The 20,043-nt window shown below is 36.8% G+C and overlaps 1 protein-coding gene across 5 annotated transcripts in view; it reads left to right on the plus strand.

Moving 5' to 3' along the window:
* VCAM1 (vascular cell adhesion molecule 1) overlaps window positions 1–20,043 on the plus strand; it is a 41,049-nt gene that overhangs the window by 6,599 nt on the left and 14,407 nt on the right. The window contains exon 1 of one of the 5 annotated variants that reach the window (XM_071436148.1): window positions 8,491–20,040. The exons of 3 other annotated variants lie outside the window; for them this stretch is intronic. The gene's annotated coding sequence lies outside the window, so the exon portion shown is untranslated. Of the gene's footprint in view, window positions 1–8,490; window positions 20,041–20,043 lie in introns of those variants that run through there. One more of the 5 variants, XM_071436152.1, reaches the window with a different exon arrangement.

Raw genomic sequence — 20,043 nt, forward strand, 5'->3', positions numbered from 1 at the left:
AAAGGCATGAATTCATTTTCTTTTATCTCATGCATCATTAAATATTGCTGTCTACTGATTATCTATATAATACCTGTCACCTGATAGCAACCACGGTCGTTATGGTAATGTCAAGATTATAATTATAGTCCCTTCTGCAATGTAGTCATACTATGCTAAAAAAATCCTTGAGATGATAGTGTCCCATGCTTGGTATCAGCCCAAACACAAATACATTTTGAGACTGTTGAGGGGAAGATATTTTGTTACTCAGTTATTAACATGCAAGAATTATGTACATACATGTACATACATGTGTACTTAATCACAAAATATGTAGGCTTTTGAACTATGGCTTTATTTCATTTGAGATAGACAAAACTTGTCAGAACTTCATATCCCTTGATGAACATCCCTTTGGCTGAGTTTGGGAATTTAGGAATATTTTAAAAATGTAGTTATTGCTCAGAGAAATAATCTTTGTTTGACAGCATGTGTCAGAGTGGTAGATGAGCCCGTACCCCTTTGCACTAGAGCACGGGGTGCCCCAGGTGTTCTGGTTGCTCCTCCCAAGGTCTCTGTCATGTCAGGAGCTGGTGAGCCCTAATGCCCAGAAGCTGATCTGGAGATCAGGACTCCTGGGAGACACATGTTTACAAGACTCCACAAGGTTGTGGGTGGCAGAAAGAGTGTGGCTTCCCAGAGGATAAAATAGGTCTGATTTCTGTAGAATGTAGGGCACAACTCTGAGGAAAAAAAATGAAGTCATTATCTGGTAGTTTATGCAAATTTTATTAGTTTAGTTCACCTATTTTCTTTTAGATTTCAGAGACAATTTTCATTTAATTATAAAGAAAAAGTAATGTCTCATAAGTATACAAATGTATAAACAATCTCTTCCCAAATGTATAAAAGGTTCTAGGAAAAGCATATTGAGGAATCTGTGTGAATGCAACTTGTGGAGCAAATAACTCAGACTAAAAACCCACTACATGTAAAACTAAGAGTATTGTAGCCATTATCTCATTTAGTGCCATCTAACACTATAAATATTATGTTAACCTAATGAATAAAATAGCTGATTATATGTTATTCTTATCTGTAACCTGAAATCAATTATGATCAGCTTAATCAGGTTTGAATGGGCCATACAAGTTTATGTCTGTAAATGAGATACCTATAGAAATAATGAAGTGTTCTTTTATTTCCTATTTTCATCACTTACACAGTACTATATTGAAATACTGTTTTCTATTAATTGATTTTGAGAACTAAGTTGGTGAACTGCTGTCATATAAATGTTTGGTAATATTTTTACATCAAAATTTGATTTCAAACAGAAGTGTATAAAGCTGGTTTTGTACCAGCCATTCTTGGGCTGGCATAGGTACATGTTGTAGAAATAGTTTTATTCAGATAGTCTGTGGACAGGCTTTTGGCAAGAAAGTCCATAAAAACATTCAGTGGTGCCAAGGTTGTCTGTAGCTGTTAACCAAGGGTGTGTGATGCTGGTGGAAGCTGTCACAGTGCAGGCAGCTGTGTCTGTCAGCTCTTTGGGAACAAGGAGGCAGCTGAGCTCCAGCTGCTCTTTTACGGGGGCCAGCCAATGGCCTGAGTTGTTCTCCCTCATACAAGGCCATTGCAAAAGGCCCCAACTCCTGCATCTCTCTAAGAACTGCACATTTATGCCACCTTTACACTCAGTAGCTCATTTATCCTCATCCTTCGCAGACTTAGGGTGGTTTATGCAGAAAGGAATAAGACCAATGGAATCTCAATTAATTTGTTAATTATTTGGGGATTAAGGCCTTAATATACCCTGATCATTTAAGAAGTTTGGTTGATTACTAGGATTTAATGGAAAATCTTTATCTTGACATTCATTCTGAAATGAATGTTTGAAGATTCAGTTGTTTTCCTCTCAGGTATTAATGGCATTAAACAGTTGGCATTCCAATAGTAAGAAGTTCATGTAAAGGTGCCACAGGAGGAGCAAACCATGCTCATGGGACACAGCAGGAAATATCTATCCCTCCTCATAGTAACGAGCACAGCAGTGAATTAGAAAGAAAGATTCAGCAAACTAGATTGGATCTTGTGTAGTCCAGCAGAAACTGCCAAGGATATGAGTCAGACCCAGACCTGGAAGAGACTTTTTCTGTTCTACCACTGCAGCTCTTGTTCTGAAGTTATACCCTCATTAGAGGGACTGGATTTGTTTTATGCTTACATAGAGTTAGGTCTCGCATATATTGTAAAGGCAAATGAAACCTGGGCACCTTTGAGTGGATCTCAGATTCCATGAGTGTGCAAGGAAGTCCATTACCCTCCCACCACATCATGTGAAGGCAAAGATACTTTTTCCAGCCTTTTTCCTTTCTAGGCATCTCAAGGAATGTGCTATGTCTCTTCAAATTTTGCTCCTTTGAAAGCAGAGATTTTTCTGTAAGAAACAAATGCCTTCAGCAATGTGCAAGGATTTAGCCACGTTGTCTTTGCTGTCCTGTGAGGTGTGTATTAGTACTGGTATGGTGCCAGAGCTTTTCCAAGGGCATTGGTAGCTTGCCTAGAGCATCAGTAAGGATCTTGATTTTCCCATTTTGAAGGGAAGCAATAAGACCTATTCCAAAGGAAAATACACGCTTTTGTCTCATTTTTGGATTATCAAAGAGGGGTTTGTTGTCAGGCTCCCATAATTCAGCTGTATGTCTAGATAAACAACCAACTAACTTGACAATTCTATTAATGATTTCTCCCTGGCCCTTCTTTTGCTTCATCACTCAACTGTGTTCCACACATGGAATTACTGAGGTCAGGAAAAGAGAAGCTAGATGGCACTATGGTCCAAAGGGATCATGTGCTGCTGGTGAGCAGGGTGAAGCTGTGTGAGTTAGCTGGTCTAAAAAACCTCTAGAATTCAATAAATATCAGAAAAAACAGGGTCAGAATTTTTAGAGTGGAATTAGAGAGAGAACAGGCTCATACAATTGCTTACCTTTTGTGTTTTATAACACAGACTTAAGCATATAAACATGAAAAAGGAAGCAGATGTAACATGGCTTTAAGATTGCCTACACAGATAAAACTGTGAGAAATAGTTTATGCATCATTGCCTTAACATAACTTAAACATATTTGTGATTTTTAAACATATTCTCAGATATTTCTTTTTATATACATTATTGTTTCTGGAAGTAGATAAGCTATGCATCACATGTGTGCAATTACAGAAAATCAACACACTCATCTGATTTGGTCCAGCAGTCTAGAGGGGAAAAATAATCCACCCTGAAGCACTCATTAAACCTTCCTTTAATGACTTTAGAGGCGCCTACACTACCAAAGTATACATTTAATTCAAGCAAATATCTGGGGTAGCTATTGTAAGACACTCATTAAGTTGTCTTTATATACATTTATTTTCACTATGATATGTCAGTTCCTATAATCTCTATTTTTTACTATTTTTAGCTAACAAATATATGTAATTCATCCATTTGAAATGGAAGTCAGACAAGAATATATTAATGTAGTTTTTATTAAAACTGCAAGGCAAACTAAAGCCTTTACCTAACTAGTAATTACTATTTAAGAGCACAAATACGCAGTTTAAGCTTAAGAACTCCTTAGAAAAATGTCAAAGTTATTAAAACACAAAACAAATAAACAAAAACATCTGGAAGCTCTGGAAGTCTGCGCAAGCAGACAGTTTAAGCTAAAGAATTGCTTAGGAGAATGTCAAAGTTGTTAAAACACAAAACAAATGAACAAAAACATCTGGGAGCTTTGGAAGGAACAAAAACATCTGGGAGCTTTGGAAGTCTGGGGGAGTCTTAATTTGTAATTACTTTAAAATCTCAACATTTAAAGTAAATAGAACCCTGTCAGAGAAACAACTTTGCATTTGTAGTAAAGCCAGCCTCTAGGCCTTTTCATTTGTATCTTGCTTATGCAGTAATAGTCCTTTTTTTTAGAGGAGTTCAATAGTTGAGGTGAGGTAGTGCTGTACAAATTACACAAATGTGCATCTGTCACGAAGAGATGCAAAAAATAACTGATTTAGTAGGATTTTATCATGGCAGAAGGTAGCAAAAAAATACCATATTGTTCCTACAGAGTTCAGTATATCATTAATGTGACAGGAAGAGGTATAGATGAGCATGAAAATAATTTGGAAATGCTAGGAAAGCTTCAAGGTTAGTAGTTGCTAGGAAAACTCTTGCAGAACTTCTGCAAATCCAGCAAAAAAAGCATGAGCAAGATGACTTTAAAAGCTTAATATAATTCCAGAATTTTAATGCTCACAAATTTGCAAGACAGCATGTGAAAGCAAATTCATAGAACTGCAAGCCTACAAGGACAGTGTTAAGGAACAAGCCGGAAAACAAACAGAGCAAAGAAGTTGGAACAAAGAGGAGAAAATGGGATCGGAAGGAATGGGAGAACAAGACACCTCCTTGGAAGTGAAAATGTGATAATGGACATAGTCAACACTGTCAAGAAAATAGGAAGTTTATTGAAGAAGCTTCAGGAGACACTAGAAGAGAAGGAATCATCTGTGGGCAGAAGGCACAGTGGAGGAAGTTTAAAAGTGTGTAGAGAGTGTGCTGAGAGGTAGGTGCGTATTAATTCAGGAAGTGGGATTGCAAATTTGAAGAACCTAGTAGAAGGCTATTAGAACAACCTCTAGTGGCAAAAAAAAAGTCCTTTAGCTTAGCAAATAGCCAAAAATCAGTTACTTCTAACATGGCAATCTGTTTAAAAATAAGGAAAAAAAAAAGAAATTAATTTCACAGCAATTTTTTTTTTACATTTTCCTCCCATTTCAAGATACTCTGAATTTGCCAGCTCCTGCTTTATTGTGTATTTGGTGATTCCAGAGTCCTTTTTAACTCCTGTAGTTAGTACCAGTATACTGGAAGGATGTATTTGAAGTTTAAATGGGAAAATGATGCTTCCCAAGAGATGGGAAACATTAAGGGCCTCCATCAACAAAATGGTGAAGAGGTGGGATTTAGGAATAGAATTCAGAGGAAATTATAACCAAGTCTTTCCCTTCGATCAGCAACATGTGAAAAATTCTTATTTCTGTTAACACCTTTTAGAGACAACACCTTCTTGCTGCTCTGCCCATTTGCATTGAAAACAGAGGTCCTGTAGATTAGCCAGGAAGGGGAACACCATCCAGTGAGTGCTACCATTCCTCCAACTTGTATTCAGACATGGCAGATCATGAGCCTTGTCCTTAGTTAACCATAGATTTCTGCTGCTTCATTAAAACTGGCCTTAATTTATAATGTCTTTAGGAATCACGCATTTTTTCCTTAGTGGGGACTGTACCATGCAGTTTGCATCTGACTGCAGGTTTCAACATTCAAAAAACCCGAGAAACACAGGAGGGCTGATACAGTACCTGTACAGCTGGGAGTTCTGCTTTGTGCTGCCTCAGCAACAAGGAGCGGGACTGTCTGACCTGGCAATGTTTCTGTCCTTTTCTTTTTGCCATTCAAGTGCTTTCCCCCTAGAATTGAAGGAAACTCATATTTTGGGTTTTTTTGATGATGTGCCAAATCCTTTTAAAGTAGTGTGGATGTTGGCTGAACCTTCTGCAGGTTCAGTCTATAGTGGCTAGACTGAATGGAAGCCAAGGAGTTCTCTGATGTCTATTGTAAGTCAAGGGTCATGTTGTATATGGAGCAAAATACATCTATAGTGACAGGAAGCTGAGTTTTCCCTATGTTTTAAATAAACAACAGTAGGTCCAAATTCTAGCTATTGGTGATAGGAAGATCTTGTTGTTCTGGGAGATTTCTGTTTCCTGTGACACTCTATAAGGTACATCTTCTTCATGTTTGCTGGCATTATTTGTGTTTTCTAAATGTGTGATACAGCACATTCTTAAAAATAACTGTCAACTTTGTATTTGTTTTCAAGAAAGTGCTGATACTGAATAAAGTTCTAATTTTGGATTGCAGCAACAGCCACTAAATAGGCACACTCAGCAAGAAATGCAGCATGACTGGTTTTGGATTTAGTGTCATAGGTTAACTGAAGATAGCATGAGTTGATAAATTTAATGTACTTTGAATCTGTGAATGTGTTTAAAAAGATGTTCTAAACATTAATATTTTTAAGCTGCTTATCACACATTGAAACTGCTTATTTTCACTATCCCTGTACAAATTTGTTCACAAGATGGTTCATCAAAGCAGTGTATTTTAAGGGCCATATAAAATTAGTTTATAAAATACTAAAAGTACCAGGATAGTTTAATTTTGGCTGGTGACTGTTCACAGAGAGTCCAAGCAGGGTTTTTGAAATACGTCTGGAGCCTTGTGAGTCTTCTGGCAGAAGACAGACAGTGCATGAAAGCATTAACATTTCTTGAAGTTGCTAGTTGCTCTGAATAAATCAACCATTATTTATTACAGTAAAGATAATTTCTTGGAAATAGCAGGAGTGCATTAGAAATATACAGCACTCTAATGGGATGTTGTATAGGCTCTCCATTGACATGGCATTGTACAGTGTACTGATTTGAAGAGCAGATCAGAATTTCAGATGATTATTATGAATAAGTTTATACTGCAATAGTCACTTGAAAATCAGTCTTCTGCCATAAAAATTAGTTTCTGGTAAATTAATTTGTTTAACATCCTTGGAAGGTGCCAAGTTAGTTATGTTTATTTCAATCATCTGTAAGTATATGCTGCTGTATTCCATCGCAAATCACATGAGATATTCCCTGTGCTGACTCAGTGTTCCAGAGACACCCAGAGTCAGTTGCCCTGATTCAGGTACACGGTGTCTCCCAGGCTGCCTGCTGAGGAAGGCAGCTGGAGCACAGAGTAAGAGCTGAGCCTGAAAAACCATTGTTCTGCTTGCCTCAGTTTGGGATTCCAACCCAAACCTGCCACTGCCTTTGCAGTTGAGGGTCAGCCTGTGGAAAGACACCCATCCTCCTTTTCATCTCCTGTTGCAACTGTTCATATTGCTGTAATGGTTTATGTGGGGTGACCCCATCTGCCTGCCCAAGGACTCAATGCAGCTTTCCCAAAGTTCCTCACCCACGAGCTGTAGTCTTCCTTCTGGGACCCAGGGGGTGGGGAAAGGACAGAGATTCCCACTTGCCCCTCACCCTTTTTTTCCTTTTCTTCCCTCTGTTTTCTCTGAGTGTAAGGATTGACCAGTACTGAAGTTCTAAGCTGCAGTATTTTTGTTATCAGCAGCAATGTCTAAAAGCCACTTGCTCCAGTACAGTAGATATTTTTGCTCCCAACAAAGGAGAGGAATGATGAGGAGGACTCCATCTTATCAGAAGGCTATTTAATCACTTTATTATACTATATTATTCTATACTATATTACACTATATTAAATTACATCTAAACTGAATCTGCCAAGCACTCAACTGCACCGAACTGCACAGAATCTTGTGACTGTCAGCCAACAGTCCCAACACACACACACATGCTTGGCCCAGATAAGCCAAGAAAACAAAACGCCATCACTTTGGGTAAACAATCTCCATATTACATTCTGCTTTGGCACAACACAGGCACAGCAAATGAGATAAGAATTGTTTTTCCTTTCTCTGAGGTTCAGAGAATGTGAATCTCAGCAATATTCATGGGAAGTCATGCCTTGCTTTTCTCAGTGAAGAGAAATGTGGCCACGCTCCTGCACAGGAGAGGACAAAGAAGGAGAAGATGAGAACGTTCATAAGTGGTGTAACAAGCCAGAGGAAAGAGCCTCGCCGCCCTGTGCCTGCTCTGGCTGCAGCGTTTGCTTGAAGCAGGAGTTAATTTGACCACATGCATTCCTTTTCTTTTTCCTTCAGTTCTAGTCTGGTCTTGCGAAATACAAGAGTTATTCCAGCATAAAGTTAAAGAAAGGACTAATATCTAACAGAGATTAGGTTTTTGCTGAGAAAGAATAGTTATAAGCAAGAAGTTCTGGAACCATAAGGGCCCCTATAGATCCTCCCAAAATATCCAGAATGCAAGAAGATTTTTCCATATTCATAAACATTGAACTCCATCCATGACTATGATATTAATTTTATATAAAATCTTTTGAAGTAATAATGGATGTGAAGGGGATTTCCATTCCCTCCTTTTCACAAGGGTATTTCCACAGATTTCAAACCCTCATGAAACAGTGTCTGCTCTAGTACATATGTACAAAACATGTTCAGATGTGATTGCTGAACAGATGTGATTGCTGTAACAAAAGTTTGTTAGAGACTTTTTACACAAAACCTGTGAGCCTCTGGGTTCATTGCTGAATGATCTGCCAACTACCAGGATGGTTTCTTGCATTTTTTATACCTTCATTCTTATTTAATGACAGTAAGGATTCTTTTAGCAAAACATTTAAGCATATATGAAGCTTCTATTACATAGTTAACTGGAACTAATACCCTCTACTGATGTTATGTATATATTTCAGTATTTTGCACAACTAAAAATCAGAAATACATACCTGTGAAGTAACATCTCATTTTTTTTTTCAGTTTTGAGATTGTGTGATGTTCTGAGAGCCTGCACTGAACTTAGTATCAAGAGTATTAAATCCTATCTTGTTTTGTTTCATTTCACAAATACTACGTTCTGTCCATTTTTATTTTTTTTTCCCTTTATTCTCCTGGAATAGGTTTCAGTTTCGATATATCAGAACATTTTTTCTGAGTACTAAGTAGGTGGGGGCATTCCAACAGATAACTGAAAGAAAGAATAGTAGGAAATCTTAATTAATTGTACTGATTTTGTACAAATCAAGTAACTGAGTGACGCAGCAGGAACTAGGTGGGGAAAGAACAATTGTGCAAGCACACAATACGAAGTATTTGGAAGCAAGGAGTTTGAGAATTTAGCTAGTATTGGAAGTCATAGGACATGCCTGCAAATATGCCTGCTATAAAATATCTTACAGTTCTGCCAGTTTTAATTATCAGGGCAACTGCAGACTACACTCAGTAGTGCCTGGAAGCATTAATGGCTTGTGAAAATGTAGTCACCTGGGTGATCTTGCTAACTTTTTCCAGGTGCTGGTGAGGAAATGTTTGCAAAGGCACAAGAGAGGTGTTCAGCATACTGAATAGGAGATTGGCTGTAATTCAAAGTGTAAGAAACTGACTTTTGGAAAGGCATATTGGAAAGGAAATGAGAACACTTATCATGTGATTTTGAGAGGACTGGAAAAAGTCCCAAGAGCAATTATGGTGATAGGAAATGTGAGACCTGTCAGTGTAGAAGAGAGTCTTTATAGAAAATAAAAGCCGTTTTAAAGTTAGCCTCTGACTGACTGGGAAGACAAAATAAATATGCAAAGGAAAAGTGGGTGTGCTGAAACTAGTATATAAAGGTGCAGGTGATTTCATAATTAAGGAGAAAGATAGTCAAACTGAACTACTGAAAATAAGATTAAAAACCAATTACCAGAAAGAAGAATTTCAAAATAACTCCTTATTTACTGATAGCTGAAAAGAAGTTGAAAGAGGTACTTAAGAGATGATACTGCAAGAAAGGTTCAGAAGTTTTACATACCTGCTGTGACTTTAAATGCTAGCACTTGTAATTGTTCTATCATGGGAGAATAATCAGTGTTTCATACTTTACATATTTGTAAAGACAGAATGTCAGAACAAGTTACCTTATTCAGCACACTGTCTTCATCGTTCTAGGTTATTGTTGTTTGCATGGACAAAAGTGCCCAACAGTTGCAGAGAACCAGAGGATGCTGGGCCCATAATAGCCAAGAAGGAAGTATAGACATGTGATAGTGAGGGAGGAAATATTTTAACTTCCTTTGAGTCTGAGAAAAATTTTGCCTGTCTGGAGACCTAGAGCATTGTGCAGATACTGTTCAAACAGTAGCATGTAAATTATTTCAGTGCTTGCACAGCTGGGCTTCTCCAGTTTTGACCTCACCAAAGTAATTTGGGGCATTTGCAGTACTGCAAAACTTCTTGGCAGTGAGGGAGCTTCCCAAGGGTGCCTTTCTCTTTGTAGCTATCTTCTCATAAGGTACAGGGTTTTTACATGTTTGTGCTCATTAGATTTATACTGTGACTTCCTATTCTCCACTGCATCAGTGGAGACCACTGCCATACTTGGAAGGCATTTGCACAACATCAGATTATCCAAAAAGGAGAAGAACAAAAGGAAATTATTGTACATAAAACTGTGTATGTTGTAAACATGTTAGAAGGCAGGCTCTTATTTTTGTGATTGTACAACATAGCTTATTGTTCATGGGATGTCTAGCTGGCAATGACTGGTACCACAACTAGCTGCAGCAGAATAGTCTAATGTGAGTCAGGTTTTGCCTCATAGCATAGGTTCATCTGGGTTTGAACATGGAGACAAGAGTAGTCACAGAATCATTAAGGTTGGAAAATATCTCCAAGATGAAATCTAACCTTTGAATATTCTGAAGCTTTTGAAACCTCCAGAGCATATACTTTTGTTTATTTATGGTAATCCTTTTATGGTAAAGAATATCAAGTTATCTAATATTAAACAGGCCAAATTTCAGTACTTTTTCCCTGTTGTAACTCCATACTACAAGTGATACATCACACCAAATCCCCCACAGCTAGGAATCACTGTTAAATCTAAATTCTGCACGAGGTTTTTCCTCTCCATAGTCCAATTGTTGGAGCCCAGAGGAGCCTGTGCTGTGGAGGGGCTCACAGCAGGCACTGCTGGCTGCTTGGGCTCAGGCACCTGGGTTCTCCACAGGTGCTGGGCTGTTATCTGTGAGTCCCTCCTCATCCAATCTTCATTAATCTCAGATTTATTGTTTTATAAAATGGCCTGTAACAGAAGAGTTCTTTATCAGGTCCATTTCTAAAGAATAAGTGCTTTCTTTGTGTAGCCAAAGGACCCCCCAGGTGCTGTTCCAGTCACAGTCTCTGCTCAGGGGTGTCATTTCCCTTGAGCTATCTGGAATTTAGGTTCACTTAGTATAGCAAAACATGGGAACTGCTGTCAAGGGAAATTGCTGTGAGGATCTAGGTCTTCCTTGTAGAAGTGGTTATGGATGTAGGAAATGGGACAAAATGAGTCTTACTTCTTATGTAAAAAAGTTTAGGAGCTGTGTATGTCCTAAAGCAGTTTTTTTCTGTAGCTCTGTTATTATGTCTTCCTTTTTTAGTCTGTAATCTCAAAGCATTTCCTCACAGTCATGATGATATTACAGCAATTCCTAGTAGTAACAGGATTTAAAAACCTTCTCCTCCCTTGCAGCTTATTCAGAATATAATAGATGTACTGAAATCAATGTGTGTGTTTATATTGTACCTAGGCCAACATGCTTGATGTGGATCACCAAAACATGAAAGACAACTGCCACTGATTAATTTATTGATGTTTTCTACCACTTCTCTGGAGCACTTCAACTCTATTAACTTTGATTGCCTAAGTTAAGCACCTGAATTTTCAGAGTAATGAGCATTCCTTACTAGTTTAATTAGGCAAATGGCAATGTTCAGTAACTTTAATTGTGGCAAAATGAGACAAAGTGCAGGAGCAAAGAGTCTCCTCTTTAGTCCAACCCTTCACTTGTTACCACAATCAATTAATCTCTTCCAGTATAGAAACAGAAGGTGTCCTGGGGGGAAAAAACATATGTGGGAACATACAAACATACAAACTTCAATTATCTTCTTTCCCATTTTATAGCATGTGGATTTACAACCTTAATAGCAATTTTAAATAAAGTATCTCATTGCAAAAATTCCTTCATAGCATGTCACACTGCCAGAGACCATGGGAATGCAGCTCCAGCAGCCCAGCTGTGCTGCTGAGCTGCAATGCAGGTGCATTCAAGACTATCCTGGGCATGGGCAAGCAAGAGCTGAGGCTGAGGTTTATTTGATCTGAAGGATTCATGGGGGCTGTGTATGGCATATGCAACATACTTGGATAATAATTCCATTTGGAAATAACTGAAGTTTTTGGTAAAAAAAAAGAATTAAAAGTAAAAATTCACAGAGTTGAGAGTGTTGTAAGGAACATCTTAAAATAAGGCATGTCAACTATATGTTTTTGGATGCAAGATATTAAAAATTATTTTATAAGGGTAGCATTTATACCATGACATCTACCAGGGACTTTGCTGTGACCAGTCTGTTTTTCATAAGATTTGCTAAAATACTGGTGAAATCGTTTTAAAGTCCAATATGGTTAAATGAGCAAGAAGTATAAAACACATTTTCTGCTGTATTTGTAAAATATGGAAGTACACAGGCATTCATGTGTGTAGTAAATGACCATGACTCAAAGCTTAAGAGATTGAAAAAAAATTAAAAATATCAAAAGGGACATCAAGTATTTTCAGATTTTATCTAGGACATGATTCTGTAGTGATTTTTAAGGATGTTGGTAGTATAGAAAATTTACACCATTAAGTGGAGTTAAGAGTGTGGACAATTTCAAAATAATCTAAATTTCCAGAAGTTATCTCAAAGCCAAAAAGCCTTTCTAAGAAAAATACAATAATTCCCATCAATGTGCTTTATCTTGTGAACTGTAAGGATAATGAGTGAGGACTGGTGAGGCTCTGTATTTTCTGATTTTTTTTTTTTTTTTTTTTTTTTTTTAAGGAATGTGGAGGTATGAAATTCTGAAAATCAGATCAGTGCAGTAATGCAGGAGTGCAGGTCCAAGTGGATTTCATGCTGTTGCAGCCTGGACTTTGAAAACTATTGCTTGAGATGTCAAGGAAAAACAATATGCTAAGCAAATTATGAGATTCTTGAGAAACTCTTATTTCACATCTTTATTTAGAGAATTCATATTTTACAAGATAAAAATATCTGAGGTAATTTGAAAGTCTTCTAAGATCTTTGGCATGACCTGGAAGGACAGTACTTCCTAAACATCTGTTCTCCAGGTTTCTTAGAAACCTGATTCTGTCTCTTTTTTTCCAAGAGAGAAAATGGGCTAGAACAGAGATATGCCTTGGAAGGGACCCTGAGAAGGATTTTGTTTAATCAAATGATGTCAATACAGATTTGACTATGTAATTTTTTTTTTGTTTCTACATATAGCTATTGATGTGGGAGTTTCTAAGAAAGTGTTTTGATCAATAGTCATCTTCACTAGAACAAGTTTGGAAGTACAAAGCACTTCCATTTTATTAACAGTATTTGATCCGTGACTAATTGCTTTTATCCTGTGAAGCTGTGTTTCTGTAAATGTATCTTTATGGTTTTAATGAGTGTTTTTGAAGTCTATAACTAACCCTATAGCTGTATGAACAAATTCCTCAAGAACTAGAAGATGAGTTTAGTTCAGTGGTTCAGTTTTCCCTTTTAAGGCTTTTAATTATTCCCATAGGATCTCAGACACATGAGGTATCCCACAGTGAAAATGAGAAGATAGGCTCTTATCTCAAGAAAGTTGACACCAGGTTCTGGTTTGGCATGGAACAGTGGTCAGTTTGGACAGGCTTCACAGCTGGATGAAAGCTTAATTTCAATGACAGATTTACAAACAGGATGTAGGGGCAGTAATGAGATGAGCTGCATTAAAGCAAATCTTTTAGCATTTAGCATCAGTAGCTAGGTTTTAAAAAACAGGAAACCATTTCAGGGTGGAGACTGCAGAAGCACCTAATGGTCTTTAACATAATTGTGTGAATGCCTGTATTTCTGTAACCATAGGTTTCTGTAACACAGTTGGGGTTTATTATTTCAGATGGAAGGCCCTCCCTCCCTTTGCTCCCTAAAAGGCTGTGTGTAAATAAATTCAGAGGGGAACTTCCACTGACCTAGTGCATTGTATTGCTTCTTCCTAGCAAAGGCTGCTTTTCTCGGCAGTCATTCATAATTTTGAAGTCCTTCCAAAGGAAGAAAAGGCTCATTGAATTGGCCCAAAAGAATCAAAATTCAATGGCTAGTGCTAATCCTTGCCAATAATTTTCTGAATTTATTGCAAATTATGAACTTCCAATACCTGATTGGTGGCACAATTTACAGGGCCCTCATTAGGGAAGACTCATGGATGTTTGTATGACCAAATCATTCTGGTCACACATTTCTCCATAGAGAAGCAAATAAGAAATTTTAGTGCCTCTCAACTGCCTTGATTTCCCCCCCTATTATTGTTATTATTACTATTATTATTTCTGATGCTTTACTACATGACAATGGTAATAGACATTTATAAAAATATGACGAGAATATAAACTAAAAGACCCCAAGTACAATAATATGATAAGAAAGAGAATATTTTCACAAGGAGAAGTCAGCCAGGATACTGAAAGCAATTGAGTGCCTGCCTCAGGGAGATGAATTCTGTGTTCTGCTGGAGAACACACATGACAGTTACATCAAAATCAAAAGAGATGGGTGAATATTTATTAGTTTTCAATTAAAAATATTTTTCAACCATTTTTTAAAGAGAGAGAACTGAAATTGAGAATGACTTCCCTAATTGCTTGTATATGGATTTTATCTGCCCTCTAGGGAATGCAGTACTTTTGAAGATTGATGTAATTCAGCATATAGATACATTGTTCAACATTTGAGTTGCCTAGAAGGATTCCAATAGAACTTGGAATACAGAGGCATTTTCTCTCCTTTTGCTACTACAGATAAGTCTTAAACTTTCCTGTGTAGTTCATTCACAGTGTTTTTCATTTCCTTTGAGCTTATTAAACAAGTCAAATGACAGTTTCCATCAGAAAGAGTAGTCCTTGGCCTCTGCTTTTATGCATGCAAACAACTTGGTGATATTGCCATTCACCCACAAATTGAGATAAACATTTTTAAATTAACTGAGATTTCAATATATCTGACATGATTTAAGCTATAAATTCCCTGTTGTGTGGAGAATAGGACTAATAAATTCATTGTTAAAATGAGTCTTAATCCTGACAAAATAGATGCAGATACAGCATTTTTGTGGCACCAGAAAACAAATTCATGTTTATGTACCTTTAATAAAGGTAGAGTACAGAAGACATTTTCATGAGTAATGTGCAGTATATATATAAATCACTAAATAAACCTTAAACTCCTTTTTTTAAAAAATGTCTTTTAATATGCTTTTCTATAACTTATTTCAATTAAAGGTCAAATGTAAAGGTCACAGACTAAATATAGGCTGTTCAAATGTTATAAATATCACAGCATGGATAAAATGAGGAAGATTACTTTTTTAATCTGAAGATTAGCATCAACTGTGATTTAATAAGAGAGAATTCTTCTCATTTCCAGTTAGTGCTTTGTATTTCCTTGATTTAAGTATGTGATTCCTGAAACTGATATGATCTGATTACATGATAATTTGTAGGTGGGAAACTTTTGGGAAGTTTCTTCCTGCCTTCAGAGATAAAATGTTCAAATTAGGCAAATTTATATGCACCAGTATTTACCAGTGTTTGTATGCATTGTTCATTCTGAATGGTTTTTGACTTTTAAAACAATTTTGTGGTTTTTTGCTGTTGAAGGAATAATTGCAGTAAAGTGAGACAGGCTAAAGAAGGAAGTCATACTTCAAATAAGGAGACATGATCTCAGCAGATAAGGACATTATTTAAAGAACTGTGCAGTGAATTTTGCCAGTTATGAGCAGTCTCCATCTTCTACTGAAGCCACTGCTGTTGACTATTGCTGTAAGTTAGACATTGGACCTACAGTAAAGGCAAATGTGGGAAATTATTTGTTCCTCAGGCAGATTTTGCCAGAGCACACTCTAGTCCTGCATTTCTGTTCTGAGAATGATGGGTGTCTGTCCAGGTGGCCAACTTTGGCAGGATAATAAATCGATGTTCTTTCTTCTGTGTACCAGAGGAAGCGTGGAGGAGGGAAAATGTCTTCCTTCCAGAGGATATTTGCCTTTGCCATAGTGATAGAAAAAGCTGATGAATAAATCAGCCAGAAAAAAACAAAGCAAAACAAAAAACCAGAAGGGTCAGAAAACTTATGGCAAAGGAAAAAACAGTGAGAATACTGTATATGTCAGGACTCTGGTTGCCATTTCATAAACAACCTTCTTCCTATTTTTGTGTAATTTACTTTAACATCCTGTTTCTTTCTTTATCCCATGTGCAACATTGGGATTTTGAAAAGGGCTGAAGCCTTAGAAAGGTTTTGTTTATTGTCTATTGGGAGAAGGTGGAGTCTTCTCTGCTAAAATTGGGAAATGTTTAAAGAGAGATAATAGATGCTTCTATAATGAAAAATGCCAACTTCCTCCCAAGAGGAGAGTAGGAAGAAACACCACAGAAAGAAAAGTGATTTTGATGATATGTATTAGAGATTTACTATTTAATATATTTCATTTGAAACGACTTTGAATTTTGAGATCAGTTTTGACATGATTTTCAAGCTGTTGTACAAAGGTAACTTCCACTCTTCAAGTAAAGATATATATTCTTGTGATAAAATTTGCAAATTTTTGTGCTGTGGCAAAGACAGCCTTTTGAACTACATCCATGCTTTGCTCTTGAGCCCTGGGCTGAGCAGCCCAGCATAGCAGGAGCTCTCTAAATTATCATGTTCCTTATGACTTCAGTTATACCAATCTGGGCTTGCAAAGAAGCAAGCAAAGCAGCTCCCTAGCCTTTCAGTCATTCCAGTTTGCAGAGTTAGTAAATGTGGGTTAAAAAATCATTTGGTAAGTCATTACATAACTGAAGAGGACAATGCAAAGTCTGAAAGTGTATCTTGAAGAATCTCTGTTTGAGTCCCTTGGGCTTTAAACTAAGCCAGAATGCAAACCTAAGTAAGAAGTGGTGTGGTTAATTTGGGAAAATCTTATGTTTACAGGTGGGTGCCAACAGGCAGCTCTGTGACACTTGTAGTGCAAAGTCAGCAGATGGTGACACAGCCAAACTGTGCTAACAGGACTGAGATAGCCTCAGAGCAGTGCACTGGCAGGCAGCAACAGCTGTGGGACAGCTCAAAACTTTCACAGAGGCTCTGTGCAATGCTGGGATGTTAAGAAGAGCTCAGTTGATAAAGTTCAGTGGCATTCTAGATTCAGAAATGACAGAGATTATTTTAAAGTTGCAGGAGAAAAGGGTTTTGCAGTAGTGCAAGAGGAAAATAAAGCAGCAGAGCTGGTTTAAGAGTGGCAGAACAGAGCAGGTGATTCCTTGTTCTAATTGCAATAGTGTTAGTTAATACTATTAATTTATATTTTTCTATGCTGTTTAGGATAAGTTTTAAAAGGCTGCAAGCTTTAGAAATACATCTGTAAAGTTGTATTTCCAAATCTCTAAGATATTTCTCAAATTTCATTTGCTCATAGGATTTTTCTTATATTGAATTATGTTCCCAAAACCACAGACTCAATGCAGACCATTTCTTTCTGAGTCAATGTTTAAGCAAGTGTATCATTTGTGCTTCTACCATTCTCAAGATTTTATCTTTTAATCTGCTTTTGGCCTGTGTCAGGAATGGGATTCTGACTCATCCACTGTAGGTATATTCTGTCCATCTCCATCTCCTTGTAACAACTACACTCATGAGCAAATCCAAACCGGATTTCAGTCCCAAAAGACTGGAAATGGGGGAATAGGAGTTAGATCTCAGGTACTAGGCAGCTTCTGGACTACTTTCCTTTATTCTTACCAAGGTTTAGAGGAATATTGAATTAAATAGAAAAACAGTCTTTCTCCTGCAAAAGCAGACATGTCAAATGCTTTGGTGTACAGTTGTGTTTCTTTTAATATACACTGGAAAAGATAATAAACAAATAGTTCTAAATGTGAGGGAGAAACAGCAGCAGCACTTAATTATGAAAAAGTTTCCTTTTGGCAAAAGAAATTAGAAAGTATAGCCTCCAATGCAAAACATGAAATGTGTTTTGTAATATGTGGAAATAATAATAAGGGAATAGGAATATTGTTTATAATATTTTTTATCTTAACTCTATGTGCTAGCACCATTTGTCCTTTCATTTGAGCTACTTCATAAGAAAAAAAATTTCCTGAAATACATGAGATACTGAAGCAAGACTATTCAATAATGTTTTCAGAATTTTCCTCAATACCTACTTCCCGTTTACCATTTTTTCCAGTTTTTGTTCTTTTATCTATTTGCATTATTTATTGTGTTTTGTGGAGCAATTGTAAGTGATTCCTAGTTTTTTGAGAAAGATTTTAAGTTTTAGCATAGAAAGAACTTATGATATTTAAAAGAAATTGTTTTAACAATCTTTCAAATAGCCTCCTAATTTGTGGGCCCTGGAAATTTTACAAATGAATTTGTGACAGAGTCTGGCATTCATTCATACCTTGACTAGTAAGTTTCTCAGAGAAGAACCTGTGAAATTTATCTCTGTGTAAAGCACTGTTACACTGGCAGGAATCGCAGATTTCATTTCTCTTTAACAGCAAGATTTGAAAGCTGCCTTGGGCTCCTGGGTAGTTCCTGCATATTCATATGGGAAGCATCAAGCTGCTCTCACTGTTACTGAACACTTCTGTGTGTTGGAAACCCAGTCGTGACAATCCAGGCCACACTCGCTTTCCCTGCAGGCTCTTGACATTCCATGAGCTCCAGAGAGCTCTCTGAATAATGCACAGGCCTTGCTTTGAGACACAGCAATTACAGCCAAGGAGAAACTGAAGTTCCAAGCACATATCAAGCTAGGCTTGCACTGTGTTTAACCCTCAGCGACTTTAAGGAGTTACTATGAAATTGTTGCAACTGATGTCACTCCATAATCATGAGATTACCAAGAAGTCACAGACAACTTCTCACTTGTTTTTTTGCCCTATTTCTTCTAATTAGATCCTGACAGGATTTCCAGTTATTCACAATGGTTTGCTTTACAGCTATGTGCCAGAAAAGTGCTATTAGTACACAAGTCCCATAGGTAATTGTGTTTGCCAGTCAAAACACTAATGTGGTTGTCTGAGTTTTTGCTTTAATTTTCTGTCTAAAACAGCCTCGGAAGGATAAACTGAATCTTAAATGGCACATTATAGAAATCCTTATGAAAATGGCTTAGTGCCATGATATGAAATGCATTAATTGAAACATTAGATTTTGTTAGAAAGAGTAAGAAAATAAAAGATCAAGGTAAGTTTACAGATGATTCACAAAACCAAAACTAACTTCACAAGGAATGTTGTGCAGGATTGTCATCTTCTCATTTATTCATCTTTATAACCATCTGCAGCTTTAGACTAAATTAGTAGCATTTATCAACTCTATAATCCCTTAAAAATTAGAAAGCAGTTGTTTCTTTTATTAAAAAAGGAATATGGTGAGCTAGTAGGAACTAGTAAAGAGTGCAGATTAATTTAGTAATTGCTTTCTTCCTGGGTAGATATGGAGTTTTGAACATATACACTGCTTACTTTTCAATCTTGTGATAAATTTCTCTTCATTCTTGTAATCATTCTGTACTATAGACTTGACCTGAAAATTTGTCCTCCTTTAAGTTTAATGTGAAAATCTTGTCGTAATCTTTAAATATAATTTTTATTTATTAATTTTCCAATTAATGAATTAGAAAAATAAATTTAAAATAAATATTCCCATTAATAAATACAGTATGTGGGATAAAGTGAAACATTTTTTCTTAAATTGGCTGAGATCCTAAATTGTTGATAGACCATATTTGCTATGTAACAGCACATTTTGTGAAACCATGAGCTACAGTAGGATCCATATGCTGACCTTAGAGGTAGAATGAAAATCTCTTCATGCCACAGAATTTCAATAGTCATGGCACAAGACACACAAGAGTGCAAGAAAAGCAAAAGTCAGCAGCTGGATCTTAGTGCCATAGCAGGTGAATCAGTGAATCAGTATCATAGAAAGTAATGATAAATCACTTACAGGCTGATGGGTTTATATAAAACACTTTAAATCAATAATAGAGAGTTCCTAGAATGCATTTCTTTTTAGTGTGAGATGTTTGTATTACATTCATTCAAATAATCTTGGAGACTTGGTGTAGGAATATTTGCTCAAAATCTTAATGAATTCACCCTCATACATCTGGGGAAGTTCCTGTGCCTGGAGCCTGATGGTCTTGCAGATCCAAGTCACCATGCTGCTGATATCCTGGGTACTGAAAGGCACTCCTGAGGTA

The sequence above is a fragment of the Agelaius tricolor genome, unplaced genomic scaffold (assembly GCF_023055355.1).
Source record: "Agelaius tricolor isolate 1412-34295 unplaced genomic scaffold, bAgeTri1.0.p SCAF_11, whole genome shotgun sequence".
NCBI classification, from domain to species: domain Eukaryota; kingdom Metazoa; phylum Chordata; class Aves; order Passeriformes; family Icteridae; genus Agelaius; species Agelaius tricolor.